The sequence below is a fragment of the Hemitrygon akajei genome, chromosome 2 (genome assembly GCF_048418815.1).
Source record: "Hemitrygon akajei chromosome 2, sHemAka1.3, whole genome shotgun sequence".
NCBI classification, from domain to species: domain Eukaryota; kingdom Metazoa; phylum Chordata; class Chondrichthyes; order Myliobatiformes; family Dasyatidae; genus Hemitrygon; species Hemitrygon akajei.
Genome location: NC_133125.1, coordinates 1,952,099 through 1,960,166, shown reverse-complemented (window position 1 = coordinate 1,960,166; position 8,068 = coordinate 1,952,099). Strand labels below are relative to the sequence as shown.

The following is an 8,068-nucleotide window of genomic DNA, read 5'->3' as shown; positions in this document are numbered from 1 at the left end:
GTGTGTGTGTGTGTGTGTGTGTGTGTGTGTGTGTGTGTGTGTGTGTGTGTGTGTAAATATATATATATGTGTGTGTGTATATATATATATATATATATATATATATATAGGAGTACACAGGGAAATCTTTTCTGTGTAATGGATTTGTTCACTAGCTTTTATGAATACTGCAATGGGGGCCCTCAACTCACAAGTGGGAGGTGTTATCCCCCACAGCTAGACATTTCCTCTAGCTCAACGCAGGATCATCTACTAGAGACCTCAGCCTTGGAATCACATGTTCATTGCCATTTTTGTTATTATTTGCGTTTCTTGGTTCTTATTTGTTCAGGGAGTAGATCGATTCAGTTTTATTCTAATTTCAATGATACATTGACAGATAAATACAGATGGCTAAGGACAAGGTAAAATACATTTCTTTTAATGTAAATGGGCTGTTAAATCCAATCAAACATAAGAGAATTTTATCCAAAATGAAAAAATAACAAGCCCATGTAGTATATTTACAGGAAACTCATTTAAGTGATAATGAGCATAGAAAACTAAAGAGAATGGACTTCACTAATCTGTTTTTCTCCTCATATAGATCAGGACATAGGAGAGGAGTTGCTATTCTTATCTCAATTTTGGAAAAGTATTCGAAATGGGAGATAAAGAGGGCAGATATATTCTGGTAAGGGTGAATATAAACAGCAATTCAGTTACTCTATTGAATATATACACACCCCTGGGAAGTGACATTGGTTTCTTTCAGAAAATTACTGTTATTATGGTAACGGAAACAAAAGGTCTCCTGATATGTGGGGGAGACTTAAATTTACAATTACAACCAAACTTAGACTCTTCTAATCGAAAAACCTATGAAACAAAATCTTTACATAAGAAAGTTAATACACTTTTTGAGGATGTTGGTTTAATTGATATATGGAGGGACCTTTTCCCTGACAGAAGGGATTACACTCATTATTCTGCTCCCCATTCTGTATATACAAGAATAGACTATTTCATAACATTTGGAAAAGACAAAGACAAAATAAACACCTGTGGAATTGGAACAATAGATGTAAGTGACCATGCACCTATATATTAATCTGTTGATTTTGACCTACAACCAAAGAATACTATTTGGAAACTAAATTCAAGTCTACTCAATGATCCGTACTTTAATGAACAAATTAAAAAAGAAATTGGTCTCTACTTAGAATTTAATGATAATGGAGAGGTTTCACCTCCCATTTTATGGGATACTCTGAAGGCGGTCTTAAGAGGGAAAATTATAGCGATATCTTCATATAAGAAAAAAATAAGGAATAAAACATTAGAGGAATTACAAAATAGGCTGAAGGAACTAGAGAAAAAACACAAATTGAATTTGGCACAGGATACATTAGGGGAAATTTAAAAAATTAGGAATGAAATAAATAATTTGGCTATGCAAGAAATCAGGAAAAATTTAATGATTCTGAAACAGAGACATTATGAAAGTGGATCAAAATCTATGAAAATACTGGCGTGGAAACTGAAAAAAAAGAGAGCAGAAAATACAATTCATAGATTTAGGGACCCAAGAACGAAAATGATAAAAAAATAAGCTAAGTGAAATTCAAGAAGCTTTTGAAGTGTTTTACAAAACTCTATATTCCAAAGTTCCAGGGGGAAGCATAACCCAAATTGACACCTTCTTGAATTCTCTAGAGTTACCCACTTTAAGCGAAGAACAAAATAGAACGATGACTGCTGACATAACTGAAGTTGAATTAAAAGCTGCAATTAGTAGGCTTAAATTAAGCAAGTCACCAGGATCAGATGGGTATACGGCAGAGTGGTACAAAGAATTTAAAAATGAGTTAATTCCTGTTTTACTCCCCACACTGAACTGGGCTCTAAAAAAAGTCACAAATGCCACCCAGTTGGAAGGAAGTGATAATCTCAGCTATACCGAAAGAAGGCAAGGATAAAATGGAATGCGGGTCATTTAGACCAATATCCGTTCTTAATGTGGATTATAGGTTATTTACCTCCATCATGGCCAAACGATTAGAGAAGTTTCTACCCATACTGATACGTAATGATCAGACAGGTTTTATACGACAACGCCAGACTCAAGACAATATATGAAGGACACTTCACATTATGGATCATATACAAAAAAATAAAATCGAAGCAATAGTGATGTGTGGATGCTGAAAAAGCACTTGATTCAGTTAATTGGAATTTTCTTTACAGAGTTTTACATAGATTTGGTTTCCAAGACACAATTATTAAAACTATACAGACACTATATGACAATCCTACTGCTAGGATTAAAATCAATGGATATTTATCAAATAGTCTTACCCTAGAAAGGGGCACGAGACAGGTTTGTGCATGGTCACCACTACTCTTCGCGTTACATCTGGAACCATTAGCTCAATACATCAGACAAAATGAAGATATCAGGGGAATTACTATTAAAGGGACAGAGCATAAATTGGCTTGTTATGCGGATGACATTTTGATCTATCTAGGGCAACCAACATACTCTTTACCTAAATTGATGCAATCCTTTGAACAATATGGTCAATTATCAGGATACAAGATCAACATAGATAAAACACAATTACTTTCATATTATTATAGCCAACCAAGAGAAATTGAAAGTCGATACCCTTGGGCATGGCACACAGAGTCTTTCAAATATTTGGGCATCATTATGCCAAAAGATTTGGCAAAATTATCAGAATGTAATTATCAGCCTTTATATAAAAAAATTAAGGAAGATGGCAAGATGGAGCCTGATTCCTTTTCTCAGTCTCAGTTCAAGGATTGAGTCCATTAAAATGAATATACTGCCCAGACTGTTATATCTCTTTCAGACCCTACTAATAGAGATTAATCAAAATCAATTCAATGAATGAAACAAGATGCTATCAAGGTATATTTGGCAGGGTGAAAGGCCTAGAGTTCATCTCAAAACTTTGCAATTAGCAAAGGAAAAGCAGGGATGGGGCTTGCCTTCTCTTAGAGACTATTATTTTGCAGCACAGTTGAGAGCTGTGATATGTTGGTGCAACCCATCATATGACACTCAATGGAAAAACATTGAGGAGCGGATACTTCCCATCCCCATACAAGCAATTTTGGCTGATAACAGCCTGCAAAGGTACATAAGTACTATTGATAACCCATGGGTGAAATTGACTCTTAAAATATGGAAAACTACTATAAAAGAAAATAATCTAGAGGGAGATATTGCCATTCTCAAATGGTGTGCATCTGACTCGGATTTTACAACCAAATAAATTGTATGCTAGATTTGAGGACTGGACAGCTAAAGGAATAACAGTTCTTTGCAACATAATGAAAGAAGGAACACTGTTCAGTTTTGAAATGCTTAAAGAGGAACACTTATTAGAAAAACAAGATTTTTATCGGTATTTACAGATGCGACAATATGTTAATAAGATGCTTAAAAATGTAACCAAGGCTTGATGTAACATGCTTGATAAAACTCTTTAGAAAAGCATATAATTCAGATAATGATAGGAGAATAATTTCAAGCATGTATAAGGGGTTGTCAAGTCTTAAAACACATTTGACTTCAGACATTAAAACAAAATGGGAGAAGGAAGGAGGGATAATTATATATGAGGAAGAATGGACAACAATATGGAGATATCAATGGAAGTGTACCAGTTCACAGAAATGGAGGGAGTTTGGATGGAAAAACTTGATAAGATATTTTATTACACCCTCTCAGAAATCCCATTATGATAGTAACCTCCCTGTTTGCTGGAGAAATTGTGGAAATCAAAGTGCAAATCATTATCATATTTTTTGGGACTGCCCTGTTATTAAAAACTATTGGAGGGGGATACACAATGTCCTACAAGACATCTTTAAATGTGAAATACCCTTAGAGAGTAAGACCATATATTTTAGATATATACCTCAAGAATGGTTGAAAAGAGATAAATATTTAATGAATATACTGTTGGTGGCTGGTAAAAAGACTCTTACTAGGAAATGGTTATCACAGGAGAGCCCAACTTTAAATACATGGATGGAAATTACAATGGACATTTACAAAATGGAGAAGATAACAGCCATCTGTTAATCATAAGCTGGAATAGTTTGATTCATACTGGGAAAAATGGTTTAACTACATAATGCCTCATAGGCCTGATTTTATTCTCACAAATCAATGAATCTGTTGTAAAAAAAAAGATCACTCCCTACTTGTACATAGTTCTTTCCTTTTGCTTGTTTTTTCTTTCCACTCTTTTTCTATAAGTGTATATCCCAAATAAATACTTTGTGGAGATTTTGTGATATATATGATTATATGATATATATGTACAATGTCTGAAATACATCCTATGGAAATGTTTGTTTGATGAACTTCAATAAAAAAATAAATTACAAAAAAGAAAATGCATAATGGAAGATTAATCTTATAGTTTGGGAGCAGATATCTTACCACTCCTAATGTTAAGAACGTAACAATTAAAAGCCCTGTTGATGGTTGTTTTTTTAGCCCAGTGCTGCTTTACCAATTTGTGTTAATTCACAACCTATCACAGGATGAATTGCTTATAATTTCAGTTTCATCTGATCAAACATTAAACTTTTCAAAGCAGAATAATGACCCTTCTGGAAGTTCTCAACCTCAGGACAACATTGACCATAAGACCATAAGACTCTTTGGCTGTCTCCTGAATAATAAAATATATCAGTTTGATATTTTTGGGCAGTGGAAGGGAACCTACCAGGGTGAAGCCATGCAACTGGGTCTCTGGCACTGAGTCTGGCTCTGTGGCTCAGAAAGGGAGAAGAGAGAAAAGGAATGCAGTAGTGAGAGGAGATTCCACAGTTAAAAGGAATAGAGACAACATTCTGTGGACACTATAAGGACGCCTGGATGGTATATTGCCTCTCAGGTGCCAGGGTCAGGAATGTCTCAGATTTGGTCCATGGCATTCACAAGGAAGAATGTGAACAGCCAGAAATCTTGGTACACAATGTTGAAAGGACTAGATAAGGTGGCTGTGGAGAGGTGGGGGTATCCAGAACTAGAGGGCACAGCTTCAAAACTGAGGTGTGACCTTTTAAAACAGAGGTAAGGAGGGATGTTTATAGGCAGAGAGTAGTGACTCTGTGGGACAGCTATGCAGCCCAAGACCATAGGTATATTTAAAGTGGAAGTTGATTGTTTCCTAATTGGTCAGGGCATCAAAGGATATTATGAGAAAGCAGGTGTATGAGGTTGAGTGGGATCTGGGAACAGCCATGATGGAATGGTGGAGTAGACTCGATGGGCTGAATGGCCTGGTTCTACTCCTATGTCTTATGGTCTTATACATGTTGGCACCAAAGACATAGGTAGGAGATGGGAGGAGGGCCTGAAAAGAGAATATTGGGAGTTAGACAGACAACTGAAAAGCAGGACCTCCAGGGTAGTAATCTCTGGATTGCTACCTGTGCCACATGCCAATGAGGCAAGAATAGGATGATTTGGCAGATGAATGTGTGGCTGAGGAATTGGTGCAGGGGCAGTGTTTCAGATTTCTAGATCATTGGGATCTCTTCTGGGGTATGTTTGACCTGTTATACTTGATCCTGAGGGAGACCAATATCCTTGCGCTCAGGTTTACTAGAGCTGTTAGGGAAGGTTTATTTGGTGGAGAATGGGTAATAGGGCTGAGGACAGGGCAGTTCACTTACAACTGGATGCAGTGTGCAGTGAGACTGTGAGGAAGTATATGGAACAAAATAGATTATCCTCTAACAGATTGAGATTGCCAGGTATGACATTGTGGTCATCACCATGTTGTGGCTGAAAGAAGATCACTGTTGGGAGCTTAGCATCCAAGAATATACATTATAGCAAAAGGGCAGGCAGGTAGGCAGAGGGGGTGGGGTGGCTCTGTTGGTAAAAGAGTAAATCAAATCCTTACAAACAGGTGACATGGGATCAGAAAGTATTGAATCATTGTGGACAGAGCTAAGAAAACTGCAAGGGTAAAAAGACCCTGATGGGAGTTGTATACAGTGATCTGAACAGTAGCCAGGATGAGGGCTGCAAAGTATAATGAGAAATAGAAAAGGCATATAAAAAGGGTAATGTCGTGATGATCATGGGAGATTTCAATATGCAGGTAGATTGGGAAAATGAGGTTGGTGCTAGATCACAAGAGAGGGAATTTGTGAAGTGCCTACAAGATAGCTTTTTAGAACAGCTTGTGGATGACCCTACTAGGGGAATGGAAATTCTGGACTGGCTGTTGTCTATGAGAGCTTCAGAGCCAGTGATCATAATATGATAGAATTCACCCTGCAGTTTGAGAAGGAGAAGCCAAAACTGAATGTATCAGTATTACAGTGGAGTAGAGGGATGAGTAAAAGTGGAGTAGAGGCATGAGCGAGGGAGCTGGCCAAAGTTGATTGGAAGGAGACACTAGCAGGGATGATGGTAGAGCAGCAATGGTGGGTGTTGCTGAGGGAAATTCCGAAGGCACAGGAAAGATATATCCTAAAACTGAAAAAGGATTCTAAAGGGAGGATGAGGCAACTATGGCTGACAAGCAAAGCCAAAGACAGCATAAAAGCAAACAAGAGGCCATATAATATTGCAAAAACTAATGGGAAGGTCAAGGATTGGGAAGCCTTTAGAAACCAACAGAAGGGTATACCTCAAGAATGGTTGGATAGAGATAAATATTTAATGAATATACTGTTGGTGGCTGGTAAAAAGACTCTTACTAGGAAATGGTTATCTCAGGAGAGCCCAACTTTAAATGCATGGATTTACAAAATGGAGAAGATAACAGCATCTGTTAATCATAAGCTGAAACAATTTGATTCATACTGGGAAAAATGGTTTAACTCATGGGCCTGATTTTATTCTCACAAAACAATGAATATGTTGGAAAAAAGACCACTCCCTACTTGTATGTAGTTTTTTCCTTTTGCTTGTTTTTTTCTCTCCACTCTCTTCTATAAGTGTATTCCTCAGATAAATGTTATGTGGAGATTTGTGACATATATGATTATACGATATAGATATACAATGTCTAAAATACATCTTATGGAAATGTTTGTTTGATAATGAACTTCAATAAAAAAAAATTACAAAAAAAAGAAACCAGCAGAAGGCAACTAAAAAAAGCATAAAGAGAGAAAAGATGAAATATGAAGGTAAGGTAGCCAGTAATATAAAAGATGATACCAAGAGTTTTTTTCAGATACATAAAGAGTAAAAGAGATACAAAATTGGATGTCGGACTGCTGGCAATTATAATTTTGAAGAAGTAGTAATGGAGGACAAGGAAATGGCAGAAGAGCTTAATTAGAATTTTGTTTGAAGTCAAGTCAAGTCACTTTTATTGTCATTTCAACCATAACTGCTGTACAGTACATAGTAAAAATGAGACAATGTTTTTCAGGACTATAGTGTTACATGACACAGTACAAAAACTAGACTGAACTACATTAAAAAACAACAAGGAGAAAGCTACACTAGACTACAGACCTACACAGGACCGCGTAAAGTGCACAAAAACAGTGCAGGCATTACAATAAATAATACACAGGACAATAGGGCAAGGTGTCAGTCCAGGCTCTGGGTATTGAAGAGTCTGATAGCTTGGGGAAAGAAACTGTTACATAGTTTGGTCGTGAGAGCCTGAATGCTTCGGAGCCTTTTCCCAGACGGCAGGAGGGAGAAGAGATTGAATGAGGGGTGCATGGGGTCCTTCATAATGCTGCTTCCTTTGCGGATGCAGCGTGTAGTGTAAATGTCCGTGATGGCGGGAAGAGAGACCCCGATGATCTTCTCAGCTGGCCTCACTATTCGCTGCAGGGTCTTGCGATCCGAGATGGTGCAATTTCTGAACCAGGCAGTGATGCAGCTGCTCAGGATGCTCTCAATATAACCCCTGTAGAATGTGATGAGGATGGGGGGGTGGTGGGAGATGGACTGTCCTCAGCCTTCGCAGAAAGTAGAGACGCTGCTGGGCTTTCTTTGCTATGGAGCTGGTGTTGAGGGACCAGGTGAGATTCTCCACCAGGTGAACACCAAGAAATTTGG

General features: G+C 37.5%; 1 protein-coding gene across 1 annotated transcript in view; it reads left to right on the top strand.

Moving 5' to 3' along the window:
- Positions 1–600: 600 nt before the first annotated feature.
- LOC140738628 (occludin-like) overlaps positions 601–8,068 on the top strand; it is a 101,253-nt gene continuing 93,785 nt past the window's right edge. The window contains exon 1 of the mRNA XM_073066215.1: positions 601–673. The gene's annotated coding sequence lies outside the window, so the exon portion shown is untranslated. The remainder of the gene's footprint in view (positions 674–8,068) is intronic.